This window comes from Lemur catta, chromosome 12 (assembly GCF_020740605.2).
Source record: "Lemur catta isolate mLemCat1 chromosome 12, mLemCat1.pri, whole genome shotgun sequence".
Lineage (NCBI taxonomy): Eukaryota > Metazoa > Chordata > Mammalia > Primates > Lemuridae > Lemur > Lemur catta.
Genome location: NC_059139.1, coordinates 19,021,692 through 19,045,644, shown reverse-complemented (window position 1 = coordinate 19,045,644; position 23,953 = coordinate 19,021,692).

Sequence of the window (23,953 nt, the reverse complement as noted above, 5' to 3'; positions counted from 1 at the left end):
AGTTATCACGGTAACAATCAGAATAGTGACTACCTGTGTTGAGGTGTGGCTGATACAAAAAGAGGAGCATGAGAGAAATTTTCAGGGTAAAGAAAATGTGGTATTTCTTAATTGGGGTGCTAGATGCACTATTTATATATTTGTCAAAACTCATCAAACTATATATCAAGGATTTGTGCATTTTACTATATATGAGTTTATACATAAACATTTTTAAAAATTATTTTTTTCATCTTACAAGAAAAAGAAAGACAAAAAGGCAAATAGGTGATCCCATGTATGTATAAATAAAGTTTCAAGTGTGTGTGTGCTATAAAGAAGGAAGAGCTATTTACAAACTGTAACATTATTTTCAAGAATGTGGCATTAATTATAACTTGTCATGAAAACATTTCACAGGAATAAACTCCAGTGTTTATACTGATAAAGACAATTACTTGGATCTATATTTTCTTACCACAACTAAGACTAGCTGTTGATACTACCAGATGATCTTTAGTTTTACTGTGTACTGAAATTTACTTATGCTTGAGATGTGAGAACATATCTTTTGCTGCTGTCCCCAACCCCCAGGCCTTTGACCAGGTCTTGGTTTGTTAGAAACCTGGCTGCACAGCAGGAGGTAAGCAGTGGGCAGCAAGGGAGTGAAGATTCATCTGTATTTACAGCTGCTTCTCATCACTTGTCATCACCCTGCATCCCCCAGTCTATGGAAAAATTGCCTTCCCTGAAACTGGTCCCTTTTGCCAAAAAGGTTGAGTACTGCTGCTTTAGAGTGTTACTACATTGATATAAGAGTTTCATATTGTTTCTGAAATATTAGGTAAGTGGTTAGCACATTTTTTAAAGGTTGCTTAAGTTTTTAAATATAGAATGTTCAGTAAAATATATTATATTTTGTCCAGCAGCTGCATTTTCAAAAGTAATCAAGTTTTCATGAAATGTAAACACGCGTTGTTCAAAACAGAATCAACTGTCCACACAGTCCAATCTATGAGTCTCTGTGATGTCTTAGTGAAAGGGTTCTGAAATCTACACAACAATAGAGCTAAAAATATATGAGAGATGTTAATATATTTGATTGGGAGACCATTTGGATTTGGGGTATAAAGAGTCAATAAATATTAGAAGTGTTTTTATTTTTTTTCCAGGGTTTCATGGCCAGAAGAGTGTCCTGTGTAGCTGGAAATGCTATGAGAAATTAAGACCAAAAAATAGCTTTTGAGATTGAATCCCAGCATATATCTTGCCTATCTCTTACTCTCACAGAGGTGAATAGAAGTCCCAGAAGCACTTATTTCTGTTCACCAGGTGGAAATCATAAGCAATAAGAGCCCACAGTCTGAAATGTATTTTCAACTGCAAAAATGATCTCTCAGTCAATAACTACCAAATCATTGAGGTGTGTGCCAGATCATCAGTGGCAACAAATTGTTAGGCCAAAGGAAAAGTGGATATTAAAAATCAGTTCAGGACGGGCGTGGTGGCTCACTCCTGTAATCCTAGCCCTCTGGGAGGCCGAGGCAGGTGGATCCCTCGAGGTCAGGAGTTCGAGACCAGCCTGAGCGAGACCCCGTCTCTACTAAAAATAGAAATAAAAATTATCTGGCCGACTAAAAATATATATATAGAAAAAATTAGCTGGGCATGGTGGCACATGCCTGTAGTCCCAGCTACTCGGGAGGCTGAGGCAGGAGGATCGCTTAAGCCCAGGAGTTTGAGGTTGCTGTGAACTAGGCTGACGCCATGGCACTCACTCTAGCCCAGGCAACAAAGTGAGACTCTGTCTCAGAAAAAAAAAAAAAAAATCAGTTCAGAAAAGAAAGATGGCAGATGAGAAAAACTGCCAACCTCTGCATGAAAGACAGATTTTAGAAGAAAGTGAAAAAATAATGAGGCAGACAAACATAGATCAGATGAGGGTTGAAAGGAAGGGTGCCTGAAACTACAGGAGACTCCACAGGAAGAAGTTGCAGAGGGGAACTGGAAGGAGAAAGGCCCCCAAGAGTCTTAGAGACCAGCGACAAGGACAAAGGGAAGTGGAGCAGTTAAATTTCCCCTCCCTTGCATCTCACACTGCTGATGGGCTCCTGAGTGGTTGGAGAGACCTGCCAACACCAGCCCAGAGATGGCTGCCACCAGTGAGCCGTGAGCCTCTTGCAGACAGGGCACCAGGCTCCCAGCGCCCTCAGGGCACCTCCTACCTACCCGCAGACTTGAGCTGATGGGCAGGAACCATATTGCTTCATTCTCCCCTTCCCCTTCCCTACCTGAGGCTGCTGAGAGAGACAATGTAGCCACCACCCAGAGGCATCTACAGGGAATGGAACCTTTCTTTTTGGGGCCCTACAGCAGACTGAGGGGTACTCAGACTATGAGCTCCCTACCTGTCAGCCCTCCCAGGTGCTGCTTGCCTGGTGACTCCAGGAGAGCAGGGCAAATCCTGAGGCAGAGAGACATTGATCCCCCTTGGGCACCATGTGGGTGACTTGAGACCAGCACTCTTCTCCCTGGCAGGGTCAGGGATTGATCTCCAGGGCCCAGGAGACAGGCCAGCAGACCAGATTCCTTACATTCTCTGTCAAGAGTTTCAGACATAGAGAATGGAGATTAAGATAGTGATATTGAAGACATGAAAGCTGAGAAATTGCCACAAGGAAAGGAAAGCATAATCCTTAGGTTAAAAGACTTCACCGAGTACTAGTCAGGGTAGAATAATCTACATATTTCAAAATATTGTAAATTGTTTTCAAGAGAGGGGGAAAATCCTAGAACTTAAAGGGTTAAACACATGAATTATCTATGTAGTGATAAGAATCAGACTAACGTTGGGATTTTTGTCATCAAGATAATAAGTACAGTGTACAAAGAAGTAAAGGAAAACAATAAGCTTCCTCTACAAAGGAAAATAATTAAATTAATTTTGATCTAATCATCTTCAGACAAATAATTTTGCACTCCATAATTTGAATGATGTATCAAAAGATCACTAAAATATTTAGTAAATTTATCTTTAACAAACAAACTTTCTCTGAAATACTCTGGAAAATGTGCTCCACTGAGGATGAATAGATGAATCCAGAAGAAAGAAAATAGATACAAAAAACAATGGTAAGCAAATAAAATAATGAATTCTTTTCTGTACAAATAATCATTTAAAAGAATACATGCTTTTATATTAATCTAGAAGCAAAATTTAGACAATATAGCTATAGTGGGTAGAAAGAAGTAAATTTGTGATGAATTGCTTGTCTTGCAAAGATAAGGTTTATATGATGTCATACGTGTGTTAGCATGATTAGATTTGACTGGGAATAAATAAATTCAGAATATCAATGGCTTAAACAAAGAAGGTCTCTCACATAACGGTCCACATTTAGACAATTCAGGACTATTGTGATGTGTCTTAGGGTTCTCCAGAGGAAAAGAACCAACAGCATATATAGGTCCGGAGATAGAAAGGGACTTATAATAAGGAAATGGCTCTTGCAATTATGGAGACTGAGAAGTCTCCCATGATCTGCCATTTTGCAAGCCGGATGCCTAGGAAAACTGGCAGGGTAGTCCCAGTCCCAACCCATAGGCCCAAGAACCAGGAGTATCAAGGGTATAAATCCCCATCCAACTCTGCAGAGAACACAGAGCACTGATGTTTAAGGGCAGAAGATGGATGTCTCATCCTCACTAAAAAGAGCAAGTTCTCCCTTCCTCTGACATTTTTGTTCTACGTAAGCCCACAATAGACTTGATGATGCTCAGTGAAATTGGTGAGGGCAATTATCTTTGCTTACTCTATCAATTCAAATGCTATTCTTTCCAAAAACATCTTGACAGACACAGCCAGAAATAAAATTTTACTAGCTATTTTGACATCCCTTAGTCCAGTCAGGTTGACACATAAGATTAACCAACACATGATGGCTCTGCTCTGCTACTTCCCCAAGTAGCTGATCTCCTTCTCTTTTCCCCCACCCCATATCCAGCATTTCCAGTTCACACCAGGGCTTAAGATTTTGGCTCCAGTTCCAAATATCCACCTATATTTGTCCATTTATCAGGGATTAGGAAAGAAAAACAAAGGAGGAGCATAGGGCACTGGCCTTTTTTTCTTATAATGAACTAACACTTGGCTCAGCACATAGACTTATACTGTAGGATAAGTGGCTATTTACCATCCTGAAAATTAGAAGGTGTATTACTATGGAAGAGAAGCAGAATGGTTATTGGAGAACCAACAGCTAAGGAAAAATATAGAATAATAAAAACTTGTTTAATCCAATGGGAACCTGGAAGGCAGGGAGAAGAAACAAAGAGAAAACATGAGAAGTAAAACAGAGGACTATGCAAATTGTCTCCATGAACATGTCTAAGTTTTAGTATTACTTGTTTTTCCTGCAGCATTTAGCATTTTATTTTCCACTATTTATATCTTCCTATGTATCATGGGACTATATTTTTAATTCACCCATTAAACTGTGATCAGCCTGAGATTAGTATTATTTTTATTAGTATTATATTTTATTCTTCTTGTCATATCTTTAGCATAGTAGGCACTCAATAAACATTTGTTTAATGACTATTAGGGCAGGTAAGTATGCAAGACATTAGGCTTAAGAAGGCGAATTCTTATTACTTAGACATTAACAGAGAAGAGACCATGCCATTCCAGCCTCTTTAGTATCAATAGTGCTTATTCTTCAAAAAAGAAATTAAAAAGATTTCGAAGCCCAGTGGTTAAACAGATTTTTTGTAAAGTAGATTCTGGACAGCAGATAAAAAGGAAAGCTATTCCATTCTTTGTCTTCAGGAATATACATAGATCATTGAATTTTTTCTAATATACCCAAACCCTGGGGGCAACTTTTCTCATTAGACAATTGCATATATGATTTAATCTGTCTTGGAGGAGAATAAGAAATTTTAGAGAGAAAATGAAGGATATATTTTTGAATAAGTGTAATTTCTAGGGATGAAATAAAAAGAATGATGAAATGGCTCTATACATTTTTACAGTATAGCTCAGTGATTTGTGTGTGTTTATGTGATTGTGTTTGTGTGTGTGTGTGAACATTCACATGCATGTTTAATCTCTGGCTGGAGACAAAATAAATCCCACCTAACATGTTGTATTTTTCAAAGTTGTAATGTTGATGTAGTTTAATTACCATTTAAATAAAATTTCTTGTTTATTTAAAGACTATTATTTTTCTAGGGCTGGCATAACGAATTACCATAAACTAGGTGTTTTATACCAAGAGAAAATTATTATGTGACAGTTCTGGGAGGCCAGGAGTCTGAAATAAAGTTATTGACAGGTCCACGATCTTTTTGAAGGCCTAGGGAAAATTTCTTTCTTACTTCTCTTTAGCTTTTGGTGGTTTCCAGCAATCCTTGGCATTCTTTGGCTTGTAGATGCATCATTCCAATTTCTGCCTCTGCTATCACATAGTCTTCTTACAGTGTCCCGCTGTGTCTTCACAGGTGTTGCTTATAAGGACACCAGTCATCCCCTAATCCAGTAGGACTCCATTTTTACTTAACTAATTACATCTGCTAACACCCTATTTCTAAATATGGTCATCTGTGAGGTTCCAGGTGGACATGAATTTTGAGAGGACACTATTCCACACAGTAAAAGATCTTTCCACTGAATTTCCATTGAAATTCAGGACTATGTTTTTCCATGGCATTGTTTTTCTTCAAAAATATAGACAGTATTTTTCGAATGAAATGAAGATAATAGTGAATGGCTTTATAAAAGATTCAACATTGCTGTCATGTTTTACTCTCAAATACTTTTAAATATTAACAACTATAGCTAAAGTTTGAAACATGCCAATAATTTGTAAAGAAGTATTTATTTCTATAAATTTAGCATAATTATTTCTATGTTTTATTACATATTTATGAAGTATTTTCAAATTCTAGGTATTCCTATGGTCCTTCACTCTAAAGCCCTCTATACAATAATGCACGAATTTTAATTAAAGTCCCATATTACTAAGTAACTATGTTACATAGTTACTGTAGATACATTACATAGTTACTGTCTTGGGCCAAGGTGATAACACTTAAATTTAAAATTATATCAATTGTTATTTTTTTATTTGAGGTTCTTCAATCTCCTTTACATATGAAAATATGCAGTATCTTAATCTAAGCTTTGTAATTAATTTTGAAATAAGAAGATTAATGCTCTTACTCTACAGCACTTACTTTATGTTTCCCAATATAATTCTTAGACATACTTATTTTGAAATAAGTCCTATGTATATATTTTTTGGTGTTAGATGGATAACATCACTGTGTTATAAGATCTACTCATCACAGCAGAATGCCCTTGGGAAATGAGGGAAAATAAATATATTCTCTTTCGAGCAAGTGTTTTGCCCTCATACACACAGCACATATCCTCCCCAATCGCTGCTATCAAAGTTCGCAACTAATCAGTGGAAACTGATGCTTTTTTTCCGTTTTCTTATTGATACTTTTAAAATTATAGCATATAAAATTACAGAACGTATGTTTATTTTCATTGAAATAAAATTTGTGGTGATTATTTACTCAAATTGACTAGTGGATCACGAAAAAAAGCTGATTAGTGTAAACTGTATTTTGAAAGAAGCCATCTGACACAATTGACACACAGTCGTGTATTTACAACGCACTAATTATGAAAACTTTGACAATTAACATAACAGTAATTGGAGGTGGTTTGCTATTCATTATCTTCTGTTCATTATTGAGAAACACATATTTGATTTATAAATACTTCATTGATTTATGTATACATGCACTCCCCTTCACTAAAAATTATTTTCCAATTTCATTTTTTGTTTATTAAATTGGCTTCCAAGGAATATTTATTCACCCTGAATGCACACCATGTATTTTATTTCTACAACAAATAACTTTATGAAACTAATAATTAGTTGGGAATATATTGTAAAGAATATTTTTGGTATGGTCATTAATTTTTTATTCCTAAAACTCTAGGCAGATTGTATTTCTCAGAGCAATCTACTCTTAAAGTTTTTATTTCTGCAGAACTAAGAAGACATTGGTTAGGTATATAACACTGGTGTTCCTTGGTATAGCTTCCATGATTCAAATATCACTCTTCTATATGCTTCAGCTAAATAATTTATCTAGAAAGCTTTAGAAACATACAATAAAACTGGAGTTTACAAAATCTAAAGGTTATGAGAAGATTATTGTTTCTAAGCTGAAAAGTTACCAGTTTTCAGAAGTTAGAAATTCTTCTTATAACATTTGGAAAGAAGATATTTATATTCCAAAGAGGTACTTCTTAACACAATACTCCATGCAAACTATAGACTTTAATTTCAATTGTCAAGAGGAGAACACATTGCTGAAATTGCTAAATATAATTTTAAATCTATCCCAAATTAAGTATGAAAACCAATCTTAAATTTTGATTAAATTAAAGTGTTTTATGCTTCAAAAAAATCTTTCATACAAAAAGAAAACTTTCGTACTCAACAGAAAAACTCAATAGTTGGGAATTTCCATGCTGGGAAGACAGAATAGATATACTTTACTCTTTCTTCCTGCTTGCTACAAGGAAACTCCCTGGATATTAGATATAAATCAAACATAAGAAGGCTTTGGAAAGTGTAGAAAGAAAGACAGACTAGTTAGGAGCCTCAGAACCCAAAGAAAGATATAATAGTAAACTATTTGAGTTTTCTTTTTGCCTCACACATCTCAGACTTGCAGCTCAAGAAGCCAACAAAGGGGAAATGCCAATGAGAGTTGACAATAAAAGCTCCAATACAAGACATTTACTTTCTAGACAAAGAACCAGGAAAAGGTCATCAAGCAAGACAGAAAAAATTTGACACTATGTATACACCAATTAAACATCACAGAAATCCAGTGGCTCCAGTAAAGCCTGAGTGGGGAACTTACATGGAGGCCACTTGGGGACAAGAATGGCACACTCCTACCCTTCCCTGCATAGGTGTTTATTAGTGAAGGCATATCAGGGAGCCAGAATTCCCACCTCTGCCTAACAGTAATGAGGACTCCAATGTATCAGCAAGGACCATGTGCAGGAAACCTGAACTTTTACCTGCACCTGGCCAATAGCCTGGCTGTGGCAGTGTTCTGTAGTCTTGTAAGATGTTATCTTTGGGAGAAACCGAATAAAGGATATATAGGATCTCTATTATTTCTACAACTATATACAAATCTAGAATTATCTCACAATAAAATTTAATTTTAAAGAGTTAATTTTTAGAAATATTTTTGTCTTTAAGAATTTTATCTTTAAAATCTATAAATGAATGTTCTAACATTTGATATTTGCTATACTTTGATGATCAGATTATGCCTTTCAAAACTGAAATGTTATTTATTGTCACTTTGTGAAAAAACAAAGCTATATTATTTCATTAATGTATCTTACAAACAGGAGGCCAATTCCCATAGTGTATAGTGCCTAATCCTTCCTCCAAATCCCTAAGGAAGTAGAGGACTGTCACATTTCAAAGTGGCCTTTTAAGAGACACATCTGATCTTTAAAGTGAATAAGTAGGGGTTTATTAAAGCACTTCAACTGGATTGAGAACTAATTAATAATACTTTGTAATATGACCCTGTAGAAAATTATTTTCTGATAATCACAGACTATTTTGAAAGGGATGGACTAGTAACTATAATAATAGTACCTATTTCATAGAGTTTATTTTATTTGAGAATTAAATTAGGCAATTTTTGGTTAAGATTTTGATTGCATGGCAAAAAATGACCAAGTAATATTAGTTAGTTTTATTAGGAGATAGATTTTTCACTTATATGTATAAAATAATTTCCTTGGGTTGATTTCTCTTAATTCTTATCACATGATCCCCCATACTTTGGACACTGCATTTTATTCAGAGGATCATGAAATTTTTTTCTACTCTGCAAAAAGAGACACGGCATTTATTGCTCCCAGCACCATGAGTAATTGGTAATTTTTGGTTATCATTTCAGCCCTAGAGACATTGCTTTCTAACTCACTATTCTTTTTCTCTTTTAAAAAAAATTGCTCGTGTGTTTTCAGTTTTTTTCTATATGGATTTCCAATTATTCCAGAACAATTTGTTAACAAGACAAGCCTTTGTCACAAGGTGACTTATGAGTGGCTTTATTCTGGGATTCTATTCTTTTCATTGAATTACTTGTCTACTGTGTCTTACCTTGCACCAAACCCATCTTGTCTTATGCTTATTGCCTTTAGCTTTACGCTAAGTCTTGAAATCTGGTGATATAAATTCTCTAATTTTGTTCTTTTTCAAGATTTCCTTGGTTTTTACAAGGTTTTATACTTCCAGAGAACTTTTACAATCAGTTTGACAATTTTTGATACATAAACAAACTTCTGAAATTTGATTCAAATTGTATTGAATATTATAATTAGTTTGGGGATAGTGGTATCTTAAAAGTGAATCAATCTAATAATAAACATGCATACCTTTTTAATTTAGGTGATTATTAATTTTTTCAACGTTGTTTTCTAGTTTTTAGTGTAAAAATCTTATATGTTTTTTCTATATTCTTTCTAGATATTTGAATTTTCAATGCTCTTTAAAATGTATTGAAATATTAATTTTATTATAAATTTTGATATTGTCTAGAAATGTAAATGATTTGTTATATTGACCTGGCATCCAGGGACATTGTTAAATTCATTTATTACTTTTAATGATAAATTTATAGTTTTGCTTCTATACATTGTACAACAGTGGTATAAAAATCAGGTTAGTCTGAATTTCATTTTTTACCATTTTTAACAAATCTGAATCTGAGATATTACCTTTCCTCTGTAAATGTGACCAGGCTCTTATTTGCCTTTCCTGCTGAAGTCTTAAGAATTGGGTGTTTTGATGGCTTTAGGGACTTCAAAAAGTATTTTCTCCACATTTCTAAAACAATTATTTTAGCTGTAGGGAAGATTTTCACCTTTAGTCTATAATCTTCATGGATAATTATGTCTTAGTTTTCCCTTATGAGCTTGAAAAGTAAACTAACACTTTCTTGTAGATAGATGCTACATTTGTGTCAGAGATGAGAATCATCTGGAATGCTATGAAGAGTATCTTGGATGTCTGGGGGCTTTCTAAGACTTTGAAAACTGGAAAACTTGAAATGGTGTCTTGAAACTTATTTCCTTAAATACTTCAAAAATCCTTGATATATTTTAAATGTAAAATACCCTTTTCTTCTAAATATTTGTTCCATAAGGAAGTGTTTTTTAAAACGTGTTGAGTTTATTGATTGATGTTTTTAACATAATTTAAGCTCTTCAAATCTTAAGATGATTTATTTATAAAGTGATTAGGAAACTGATAGCAATCTTAAAATTAGATGATACTCAAATTGTCTCACATGCTTCAATTTTCAAATAAGGTTTAGTTAGAGGTAAAAAGATGGTTCATAGTCACACACCGAGCAATTTTCTCATCACTGAGTTTAGCAAGAGAGTAGTAAATTTAGGCAAAGAGTCATCCATCCATTCATTCCTCAAATATTTACAGTGTACTATGTATCTTTAATATGTCACTTGCTGTGCTAAGTGGGGCACAATTATGAAAGAGGGAACACCATCAAATGCAAAGACTAAGCCCAAGCTGCATGTAGGGCTAATAAGGATTGGTTGTGTGTGACACAGGTGTAGAACAGTAAGCATGAGTGGAATGTCAGAAAAGGTAAGACTGGAACCTAGGTTCCCACAGGTTGTGCTGTGAGCATGTGGATGGGCTTTTCCTAAAAAGCCAATTCTCCTAAAGGGAAATGGGGTGGTTCCCCTGCAGTGTGAATTGGGAGCAAAAGATCAGATATTCCCATTGGTGGCAGAAAAATGAAGCCTTATTGCTCACTAGTTTAAAAATCATTATAAAATCTTTAAGACTTGGAAGTATAATGGATGGTATAAAATTGAGAGACAACCTGGACCTGTGTAGGAAACTTCTACTTTTACTCCCTACCCCATCCACCTGAGCATCCTCTTTTCAAGATACTATTTTGGGGAAGAGAGTGCCACAAACTTCCATTTCCAGACTTAGTGATAGAGAGGGATTAGCTCCCTTCCAAAATCATGAAAAACATAGTCAGTTTTCTCAAGGAACTTTGAAGAATACACTGCTTTGAAAAATGATGATAGAGTGTGCTGCATATTTTAAATATTCAGCTGATAGTATAGCTGATAATAACCTTTACATTTTTATCATTAATTTTAAATTGTCTATTAGAAAAGAAATGCATACTCAGCATTACATAGGACATCGCTATTCTATTTACACATATTTCAAGGGGATATGAAAAAGTCCACTCTCGCTCTCTTTGTGTCCAGTTAAGAGAAATGGCATCATGGCTAGGATCAGATGGAAAGAGAATACAAATTAAAAGTGGTGAAATCCTCCATACTAATCACAAACAATAGCTCCCATTAATTTTTTACATCCATTATTAGAAACTATATACCAGTCTTGGACAAAGGGGTAAGATAAAGCTGTCAGAGAACTTTCTATTCAGACAACTTGGTAAAGGTAATTTATTCTGATAAATTTTAAGTTTATTTACACAGCATTAAGTAGGTCTTAATTATGTGGCAATGAAATTATTTCTTTTTTTGATGTAATATGTACTATTATCTTTTAAATTTGTAGAAAATTGGTAAATATGATAATTGGTTTAGTAGAAGACCATATGGAACTAAAAACAATGATTGATTTTTCTATCCCCATGATAAGGTTGTTCATTCTATCTTTTATTATTTATTAATACTAAAAATAGAGAAAGAGACAAATATAACAAATGCTTTGAATTTCTAAAAATAACAATACTTAAAGTGTTTGTTTTAGATGATTATTAAAACTACAGTTTATTTTATTGCCCTTCCAAGGTCGATTCTCTTACTTCCCAAACTAAGATTGAAATTGATCATATTTTATAATCAATACTTTTATATTTTTTACTAAATACATATATAGCTAGATATGATATATTTGATTTTGTTAATTGTTTGAAACAGTCTACCCTATTTATTGTGGAAGACTGTGTTATGGCAGCTAACCTACAGCCAAAGTGTGCTAAGAATGAGAAATAAACAGTTGTTGCAATGACGCTGAGGTTTAGGACTCTTTGTTATCTCAGGATAATGTGATAAAAGACGACTAATACATCTATCTTTCTGAACTTGCTTTTTTCACTCCAGATAATGTTTTCAGAGTACATCTATGTTGATACCTATAGCTTTAGTTCAGGAATTGCCAGACTAAGACTCACACACCAAATCTGGCCTTCACAAGATTTTGTGCAGCCCGTGAAAACATTTTTAAATAGTTGAAAAAAAAAATCATAAGAATGATGTCTTGTGATGTGAAAATTATGAGAAGAACAAATGTCAATGTCCATAATAAAGTTTTATTGGAACCACCACACTTATTAATTTATGTATCGTCTGTAGCTGTTTTCATGCTACAATGGCAGAGTTCAGTAGTCGTAAGACTAGAGAGCGGGATGTGTCTTCATGCACTGCAAACCCAACCTTCTAATCCCCATTTTAATTCTTACTCTCCTTCTCACACAAGTACTGATTCCAAATATGCTGGGATCTATCTTCTGTGTCTGAGCACAGCAGGACACTTAAGAAATCTCTGGGATATGGAGTCCTGGGTGAAGCTGTTCTCTGTTTTCTTCTCTTGGCTTCGTCTCTTCTTCCAAAGAGCCATCTCTGCTGCACTGTTCTCCCACTGGCCGTACCTGTGCTGCCTGCCCTCTGCTTCCTAACCGTCGCAGCCCAGTTCTATCACAAAATTACACTCAATTATTATTATTACTCTATTTTAAATTTTGTTAATAAAAAATCGCGGAACTTTTTTTTCTGTATTATCTAAGATCCTGCATAAGATACTTGAATTTGCCTATTGTATCACAAAACCTGAAATATATATTATCTAATAATTTACCAAAAAAATTTTTGCCAACCCTGGCTCTAATTCATGCCACTTTAACTAATGTATATTTTTAAATTGTATGAATATGTTACAGGTTATTTATTAATTTCTCTATTTATGGAGATTTTCTTTCTTTCCTAATGCTTTGCTTTTTAAAATACTATCTTAATAAATAGCATTATTAGATTTCTTGGTACATACACATACCTTTTATTCCTTACAGGTGAACTGAAAATAAAAGAAATAACAGAAGACATTAGAGTAGGACCACTTCACAGGATTTTTTGAGGGATGATATACAAATTGGCCTTTTGATTGTAAATGGTATCTTGCCTGAAAAATATTTAATACGTAAGTTACATCCTAAATTATCATTTTCACAATTAGGTCCATAATGTTTCTTTCCTCCTTTTTAGTTGCCATGCTTCTCCTGACTTGCACAAACCTTTAAATTTAAAATTTTGTATATATGTGTACATATATGTGTATACACATATATCCATACACATACTTATGTATGTACCCATTTGAAAAAACAACTTTTCAACTTCTTCTAGTAACCTATACCTATTATTAATAAATTATACATTTTTAATGTGACCTTACTGCTAAATTCCCCTTACAAAGTATACCAGAAAACAATTTTAAAATTTTTTTTCCTTTTTTGTCTTAGATGTATACAGTTATTAAAATAAAACTTTGGTAGAAAAATGTACTAAATCTTTTAAAATTAAGATATTATATTTAAAACATGGCATTTGTTATTTATACCTCTAAATGTGGTATTGATAAAAGAAACTTCATTTTTTTTACTTTTATCTTGATTTTTACTTGAACTTAAGAAAAATAATATGCAAATATGTAGGCTCAGACAACTTCAAAAAAAATGGGTCGCTCTAAATTATTTCAGTAATGGGAAAGTATAGTCAAAAAACCACTCTCTAAAGAAAATAAAATAAAAAGAAATGTTCAAAAGGAAATTAAGGATAAAAAAATGAAATATAAAGATATATAAATATTTAAAATTTTTATGGAAGGAATTTTGAAGTCATAAGATTAATATCCCTAGTCATTGGAATTCCAAATATTAAAATGAATATTTGGCATAAATTTTGGAGTAGCATTTTATAATTTGTTTTTAAATTCTGAATACTAGATATGATGATATTTTTTATAATTGGGGGAAGCTGACCAGAATTTTTCCAAAGAAAGAGTCAGAACTTTTCTATTAAATCAAGAGATGTAATCTCCTTAACTATGATATGTTGATATTCAAGAAAGATATTCTAGTTTATTAGTGTAAATAACAATGAAACACAAAGAATTTTAAAACTTACATCCTGCTGTGGAATAATCTAATAGTTTAATACCTAGAAAATGTATCAGCAAACGTTTTCAGCAAACAAAGGGCCAGATGCTAACTGTTTTATGCTTTGCATGCCAAGAGGCAAAACTGAGGGCATCATAAGGATCTCTGTTGCAACTACTCAGCTCTTCCATGGATGCATGAAATCATCCACAAAGAAAATTTAAAAAAAGAAAAAATTTGATGGTGTTCTAATAAAATTTTGATTATGGAGACAAAGATTTGATTATTCTTCTTATGATTTTTCAACCATTGAAAAATGTGAAAATATTCTTTACTCATGTGCTGTTAATAAAAAAACAGGTGGCAGGCTGCATTTGGCCTGTGAGCTATATTTTGCCAATCTCTGAGTAAGGACCTCCTCCAGTGAGTGATCCATAAATTGGGATAAAAGTCAGAGCTATAAGATATTAAAGATCTTTCTTAAACATTACCAAGATACCTTCATTCTGGAGGAAGTAAATATTAATAAAAACTTACTTGCTTACTAGGGATAGACACATCATTGCTAATATATCAGCTGGCTTAGACAACTTTCTTGAAATCTGAGAATTTCAGCCTGGCTTCCCTCTCCCCATTAGCTGAAATATAATTCTCCAAATAATAGCTACATAGAGCTCTACAGAGGTAAGATCAATGAGTGTTTGTTCATTGTTGTTTAATATTTATCTCATTTGAAGGTGCATCTATAAGATGTATAGCATCTGAATGGAGAGACATTTTTACTTCTGAATTGAAATACTGCATGATTACCACAAAACCAAGGTAGCATTATAAAACGCTGCTTGGGGCATGCAGGCTTAGGATGTTCACCAGATGCTCATGCAGGTATTTGAAGCCCAGATTCTGCAATTAGGAAGTGATCCACCAGTATTTAGGATATGTAGTCTATGTTATACACAGTTGCCTTGAGGCATGCTGTGTGAACAGATGCTGAACAAACACCTGAATTAGAGTCACTTGACCATTACCGTGGAGGGAATGTGACCTCTGTTGAAGAAGCAGAAGAAATTGTGACACATAAACCCCAAATGGCCAACATTATGATGTTGAAGTTTTGTAGGAAATAGTAACGTACGAATGTTTCCAAAATATATTTAAATGGTAGGTAACGTTTTCACAAATAGCAGTGAGACAATTCTAATCATTAATTAGTTTCATGATCTTGGGATAACCCCCTATTATTTCTGAATCTTCTCTTACTTTGATGAATTACATGAAGTTTGAGGTAAATGGTCTATAAATTCCTTTTTAAGTCTATATCATTCTCTATTTCACAGGAAGAATGATGTATCACTAAATAGTTTCAGACAATATCTGTATTCAATCCATATTTAACTTATGCTTGTAAAACTTATTTTTTCAAGTTAGTACTTTTCGCTTCAAGTTAATACTATAGTAATTTAAAGGAAGAAAAAGACAGACTGGAGAACAAAGTCAGAAAACCACTGACGTTTACATAATTGTGCCAACAACAACAACAGCTTAATTCTACAAGGGTATTTCAGGAAAAGTAGTAGGATGTGTTTATTCTAAAGCTTTTTTGAAAGTTGGCAAGATGTATATGCTTTTGGTAGAAAGATAAATAATTACCTGCTAGGGAATAAATACAACAAACAGTTGTATTTGAATTAGGCCATTTTCTTAGAATTAGAAGTACTAATAATATTTATTAAACAATTCCCATGTGCCAGAAACTCTAAGGAGTGACAATGAGAAGAAAAATATTTTCCTTCCATATTTATGGACCTTATCAATTTCAGGTTACATTGTACAAAATTTCCCTTTTGAAGGTCAAAAATAATCAAATATGAGCAGTTCCACATGGCATATATATATATATATATATATACATTTATTATTCACACATATGAATGCAAACATACATATATAGAACTCCAATGAGGCATTAGTTATTTCATAAGTTAACTCTTGGACAACAAAATGTCTCATAAAATCTGTAATTCCTTCTTGAAAGAAGAAAAAAACCTATAATTGTTCTTGAAAGGAGAAAAATGACAATCATTTTCAGAGTCAACACATGTAGTTCCTGTACTTTTTATTATTTGGGTTCATACCTCTGATTGAGCTATCACTTTTGATGCATCTCAGGTTATAATCTGCCAAGAGTTAGAGAGGGTTAGGAAGGTACACTCATCAGATGTATCATCACTTGACAGTCTTGCAACAATGACCAGATAAGAAGAATTCTAACCAAACAAAGGGACATTGGGCAGCTTCAAGATATCCATGATAATTGATTCTTGCAAAATTACTCTTTTTAAATCCCTTTAGTTTACATAAATTGCTTTAGCAGCTTATCTTGATTAAAAAAAGAAAAAAAAACAAAAAAAAACCTAGAGTCCGTCTACCCCAGAGCTTCCAGCTTTTATTACATCTTTGAACTTTTGTCATCATTTGCTTCAGGGAACACTGACTACCCTCTCATCATCAAAACAATCTTTTTGTCCTGGAAAGTTATAGGAATTAGGCAAGCACACTTTATTCATTGGTGTTGAGAGCCACAAATTTCTTACCTGGAGGGTATGGCAGAGAGGAGATGGAAGAAGAAAGGTTTATTACATCCTGTTCATGCAAACTTATTCCTCAGATTTCAATGTATCTAAATTTTTTTCTCTCTTTTTCTATATACCACTTTCTATTTGGGGTACCTAAAGTATACACTTTCTTTTCTAACTCAGAGCCAGCTTTTTCAGTAGTAGGCCCTAGGAGAAACTGACGGAGGCAAAGGCAGGATGGATTCGTGAGCATGGCAAAGTATTTTCAAAACACTTTATAATATGCAAGCGGGTTGTTATAAATAAGCTGTAAGTAAAGAAATAAGTAGGAAATATAGAGCAAACTATAGCAGCTTTTAAATCTATTTAACTAGCAATTTAAAAATGACAAATATAAAAACAAAATTTCTTACTTATTTCCATCAAGCCACAAGAATTATGAAAAACATTGATTTATTGAAGGTGAGGAAATACTGACATTAATCTAGTAGTTGTCCATTGAGTTTCCAGTTTGAGAACATCTTGATATAATCAAGGAGTTGCTGCAGGCAGGACTTGATAAATTTCTCATCCATCTTGGCTATTTTCATAGCTCCAGAAAGCCTCACTGTGTCTAGTTCCCAAGAATCACGTCATTACCGAGCCCTCCTATTCTGAGTGGATGTGCATAAAAGCAAAACACTACAGACTTGTAAAAATGTTAATGCTACATCCTGCGATTAAAACAGAAAAAAAAAATTAGCCCTGGCTAATGTTTTGTGCTCTTCAGTAGGTCTTGCTTTTTTCCATGAGGAGATGGCTAATTTTGTTTTGTCCTGGTAGATAATGATTCACTTATACCAACACAACTTCTGACTCTCAACTGGTGATAAAATTTCCCTGTGGCTCAATCAAGTTGGTGGATCTTAACGTCCCCGGAAGACAAGCTTTCTGGATTTGATCTCTGCAGCAGTAATGTGTAGAGTGAAAATATCATATTCCTAGCATACAAATGGTGATTCCACTAATTATTTAAATTTAACCTCAAGTTTGCATACACTAGCATGCTCTGGAGATTCCCCTCTAACTTACTATTTGCAAACTATGCTTTCTTATGCCAGATAAAATTTGAAATGTCTCCATCTATTTGAATTCAAATAAAGGATATCATTTTCTTTCCCTGATAAATATATTTTTGTCACATTAGCATTTAAATATGGATTTGGTGTCTTAGCAAGATGAGATGTGTGGTACAATGGAAGCGAAAAAGGTAAAGTGCTGGGAAGGATTTTTAGTTCCCTGAAAGAGACAATCTCAGGCTCATAGCTGGAAACAGAGGAAAGAAGTGCAAATGGACTATTAACACTACTGAGCTAGTGAAAAGTCTAAACTGAAATTTTAAGAACATTGCATAATTGCAGAGGTAAATGTTTTTATAGCCATACACTAGAAAACTATTTTGAAGCTTCCAATATTCTGATAAAAATCTAAGTCAATTTTACCTAATTTTAAGTGTCAGGCTTTTTTGTTTAATTTTCCTTTGACAAATTCAAGATGGTTTTATTGACTATACACTTATTTTAAAAATTTTATATAAATTTGTCTTACTTAAACTTGCATTTATTGTGTGCAAGTGTTAATGGTGTTGCTTTCTCTTGAGTTTGAAGATGTAAGTGTAGTTACAGGGGTTACAAATAAATGCCCTGGGCAATTTGCTGCCATATCAGAAACACAGAATTTTTAAGAGATGTACAGTGTTATTCTCAATAAATTTGTGTGTATATACATTAAATATTTCAAATTAACTCAATCCATGCATTAGCACATATACATCAATGGCATGGTATTTAAATCCTTACACATTTGCTTAATCCTATATTTTTTGAGAACCTCTACACCTAGTTTCACAGGCTAGCATCAGGGTATATAATAGTGAATGCATTTATGTTTCTTGTTGTAGTGGATGCTTTTTGTTCGTTGGCCCAGTACCCACCTGCCCAATCTGTCCAATTTGGCCAGCAATTTCCCTGTGTTCTGAGAACTGCTCTCTTTCAAGCTCTAATCATATGAGTCCTACACAACTTTCTTGTTCATATGTGATCCTGAAACTGGGTACAACTGATTAGATCATAATTTCCTCTATTTTTTGCCTAATAGGAGCCACCATTTTTAAAATATAAACTCTTGTACTTGTTGTAAATCCTGTCACTCTGTGAAGAGATAGCTTCTCTGTTAGCCAAGAGAATGATATCTGTGTGCTGAGGTCACAGAACCCAAGTCCCCATTACTAGTTAATACTGAGTCCCAGCAGCAACACCACCCCTCCCTGCAGTGTGGTTTTCAACCCCTCCATTTGTTTGTGAACCAGATTGGTCTGAAATCGATTTTAATTACTTACCAACAAACGTGCTTATTCAGGTGCCACATGCTGAATGAAATGTGCATTGACCCTGTGGGGACTTTAGGTAACAAAGAGTGAGCAATTTTTTTGTCTTTGGAACTTTTAAGAACAATAAAAAATTTAGTTAGAAAAATTGAGCTACTATGTGGAGTTACTCAAATACTATTTAATTTTTAGTTAATCTAAACTAAAAGGAATAAGCAACAACAATATTCAAGCACAGACACAGAACATCTCAAGTATAGATTATCTAACATGTTTTATTAGATCATTTCATCATTAGGAAATGTGAATTGAGAACTACTAAATGTAGTACTGTTCTAGGCACCAGGACGTGGTGATTACACAGAGAATCCCCTTAAGTTCATGGCTACATATTTGTGGTGCTGTTGGTGGTGGTTCAAGTTTGTCAGACAATATAATAATAAGTGAAATAATTTCAGAGACAAATAAGTTCTATGCAAAAATAAAACAAAATGTTATAATACAATAGTGGGAGATGTATAGGTACACAGGGTGGGAGATGGTGATAACTTATAGAGAATATCGTGACAAGGACTGCTGGTTGCTGACCCAACATTTATGTTTAATTTTTTCTTTCATTAAAGACTCCTGACTTAATTTGACAAGCTTAACTAATATATTTACCAATTTTCTTTGGCATGAGACTAAAGTTCAGGCCAATGAGAATTACTTGGAAGAGTTACATTGGGCTTTTAAGCAACTACTTTAAGAGTTCACTCAATGTTCTCTCTCTACGTGCACACAAGAAGAAAAGGCCAAGTGAGCACACAGGAGGGCTGTTGTCTGCAAGCCAGGAAAAGGCCCCCATCAGAACCCAACCGTGCTGGCACCCTGATCTTGGCCTTCCACCCTCCAGAACTGTAAGGAAATAAATGTCTATTATTTATTAACAGACATACCATCCAGTCTACGGTACTTTGTTATAGTAGGCCAAGCTAAAACAGTCACAGTATCTCTTTTATCAAGGTTATACCTAGATGATAGCATCATTCCTTTCTTCTTTGACTTCAGTGACACCATGCTCTCCTGGACTTCTTTTTACTTTGCTGATCATACTTTCTCAATTTCCTTATAACCTCCTTTTTTCCTACCTTCACTTAAACATTGGGGTTCCTCAAAGTCCTAACCTCTCTTCTCTTCCACCTACCAGCAGGCCACCTTGCTACTCACATTGTAGTCTGTGGACCAGCTTAGGCCTCATTTGTGAGTTTGTCACAAATATGAATTTCAGGCTCTAATCAAAACTGCTGTGTCTGAATCTACCATTAACAGATGCTGCCCACAGAAATCTGAGAAGCCCTGCTCGTTAGGATTTCCATGATTAACCATGAGCTCTGACCTCCAAGTATACATCTGGACACCAGATTTCTCTCTTGGGCTCTAGGCCAGTTTAACAGATCTTCTGGATGGCTTACCTAGAGGTCCCACAGGGATGTCACACTTTACCTGTACAGATTCTGACTTCTCTTTTCCAAAATATGCCCCTTCTCTTTTGGGCAATCAAGAGAAGATAGGGCCACTTCAGAATCTTTTACTTTAGAACTCTGATTTAACCACGTATTCCTGGGTTAAAAGGTTACTTTGGGGTTAGTCAGGGACAGTAGTCAGTTGATAGGCATGTTTGGGTGGCCCATTGTCCAACTGGTCTCTTCTCTGAGGTTTCAGTGCTGTCAGCATCTTGTTAGATATTTTAAATATTACCCATAGAGTCACTTTCAATTAGTAACACTTCTAACTTTTTCTTCTCCGTGGTAAGTTTCAAAGTATACATTTTATAAATATAGTAAGTATTAATTATTATGTTAATAATTATTAATATATTACAGATACAAGTAGTTAATAGACTTTTTAAAATTTGTCAGGGTAATCTGCCAATAAAATAAAAAGGAAAAAATTAGTTAACTCAGCTAGGAGGTGTGCCCTCTTTACTACGAGTGAACAGTTAAAGGAGAACCCTTTCTTGTCCACTCAGATAATCAAGTAGCAAGACAGAACTGGCCACCATCTCAACTCTATATTGTCTTCTTATATTATATGAGAAGCCCATTTTCATTTATTAATGTATGTGTTTGTCTGTTTTTTGTTTTGTTTTGGTTATATGCCACCACAGTTAGTCCTAATAAGTCTTCAGGAATGCTGTGTGTGAGGAAAACTATTTAAACTAAAACCTAAACATCAAGAAAGAGCCACCCTTATAAGGAACTATAGAACTTGTATTTTGTGCAGGAAGTAGTTGAACAGAGGACACTGGGAGATGGAGTTAGAGAGGGAAGTAAAAGCCAGAGAAGCCATGGTTAAAAATTTGGATTTTATTCTTATTCACCTGGTGTCTTAATCAATTCAGGATACTATAGCAAAAATACCATAAACTGAGTAGCTTATATAAACAACAAGTATTTATTTCTCACAGTTCTGAAGGATGAAAAGTCCAAGATCAAGGCACTGGCAGATTTGGCGTCTGGTGAGGACCTGCTTTCTAGTAGATGGTCCCTTCTTGCTGTGTCCTTATGGCTGAAGACCCAATGAGCTCCCTTGTGTCTCTTTTCTAAGGGCACTAATCCCGTTCATGAGGATTCCACCCTCTTGATCTAAAAACCTTCCAAAAGTCTCACCTTTTTATATTATCACATTGGGAATTAGTTCTCAATGTATGAATTTTAGAAGGACATAAACATTTAGAACGTAGCACCTGGAAACTTGTTATAGGGACATTGGTAAAATTTATCCAGACTGACATGACTAGATATGTGCTTAATAAAAACCACTCAAGTTTCTATGTAGAGATATGATTGTTAGGATGAATGGTTAAGAATGAAAGCTAGAAATATATTAGGAGAATACTGCAACAGTCCAAATAGAAGGAGTGGGGAGGTAGAGTGAAATAAAAAGGATTGGTGAGACATTCAGTTTTAGAATTTATGGATATGCTGATGAATTGGACATAAATGAGGTTATTAAGAGAGCAAATTTGTTGATTGTTGCAAAAAAGTCTTCATATCTATGCCTAAATTTGCTAAAAGTTCTCAAGTTCCTTTTATATTAAAGGCCTTCTTTCTCAACTATGTAGACTTCATGCATTATGTTCCTTTTATTTTATTCATTTCTGGAATTGTAGGTGCACAGATCTACACAAAATTCTTCTCCTGCCACAGTTCCTCAACAAATGCCAGCTAAATTTAAAATTACATTAATGAAAGAACAGATGAAGTGGAATGTGTTTTGCATTTTATAAATGTAACTTGCGTATTTTTATAGAGGAAATATTTGATGGACCTGCAGTAAGAGATTACTTTTATGTTGGTTGCTGAACCATTTATAAAGTTAGAAAAGGCATGGAAGAGTTAAGTACTTCAGCATGACAAGAACGTGACTTTCTTCTACTAAGTCTCTACTCTCTGTAAATGCTTGTGAATCTTATCTCTGCTTGAGCTGGGAGAGGTGATATAATCATCTTTATCATCAGAGAGAAAATACTTCCCTTATAAAAGAAGAGAGCTTGAGTGACTGGCCTGTAGAACAAGGAGAAACAAACACAACAAAAAACAGTCAAACAAAACACTAGACCTGAGAGGCCAATGCGGAAAAGAAAAGTCCTAATAATCACGGCTCACCAACCATCTCCTGATATGAAACCAAATGAGATGAGGGAAAATGAGAGTCAAATAAATCCTCTAATTTCATTATAGGTAAATATTAGATTTAAAGAAAAATGCATGTAATTGGCTTTTCTAAAATTGGTAAATACCCAAAAGTAGGAGGATAAAATGTAAGAAAGAGAGCATATGAATTCAAAGAATTGAAAAACTTAAAGCTTAAGATTTTATGTTTAGTCAGTTAGCAGTTTAATGTACACTATGACAGTTGATGTGACATTAGGCAATTAAAATTCCATTATGATATTATTAATAAGCAATATAGACTTATGGCATAAAAATGTGCACTAATTGTACACAAGGCTCTATATTCCCTTCTTCATAATTATTCTATGTCCCAGAGGTCCCTGAATGTTTTGTGGGCTTTGAAAAGTAGAACTCTTTGGAAAGGAAAACTACTTCTACCAGGGAAGATTCAGAGCAGGGAGTTACCATTAGAAAGACTGCAATTTTTCAAGAGGCCAAAGTGACTTTTCTACAGAAAGCCATATGGGGCATTGTTAGAGCATGATGACATGAAGCAAACAGAAGTGCGGTTCTTTACTAAAACGAGAGTGGGATTGAAGCCAACCTCTGCCATTTGCTAGGGGTGGCACTGAGGAATTTTATTAAATTATATAACCACAATTTCCTTATTTGCAAAATAAGTACAGTAATAAAACCTAATTAGTAGTAATATTGTGAAGAGATATTAACTACATAATATGAGAACAATAAATATTAACTTTTATTATTATTATATTATCTCTTATTGAATACACTTTCCTGGATGAGCCTTAGGGTGAATGAATATAAGTGGTAACATAAAATTCCATGTGACCCAGCCCTAAAAGAACTGCATGTATCTTGTAACGTAGGAGTTAGTGGAGATCAAATAGGATTCTTTATTTGCCATTTTTTCCAAAATTGAATGAAAAATTTAAGCAAACAAAAGGAGCACTGCCATCTCATCTACGCTACCAACAAAACAACAACAAAACAGTTTGATGGAATGCAAGGTATAGCTTAAAAAGTGTATAAAACATGCTAGATAGGACAATAAAAGA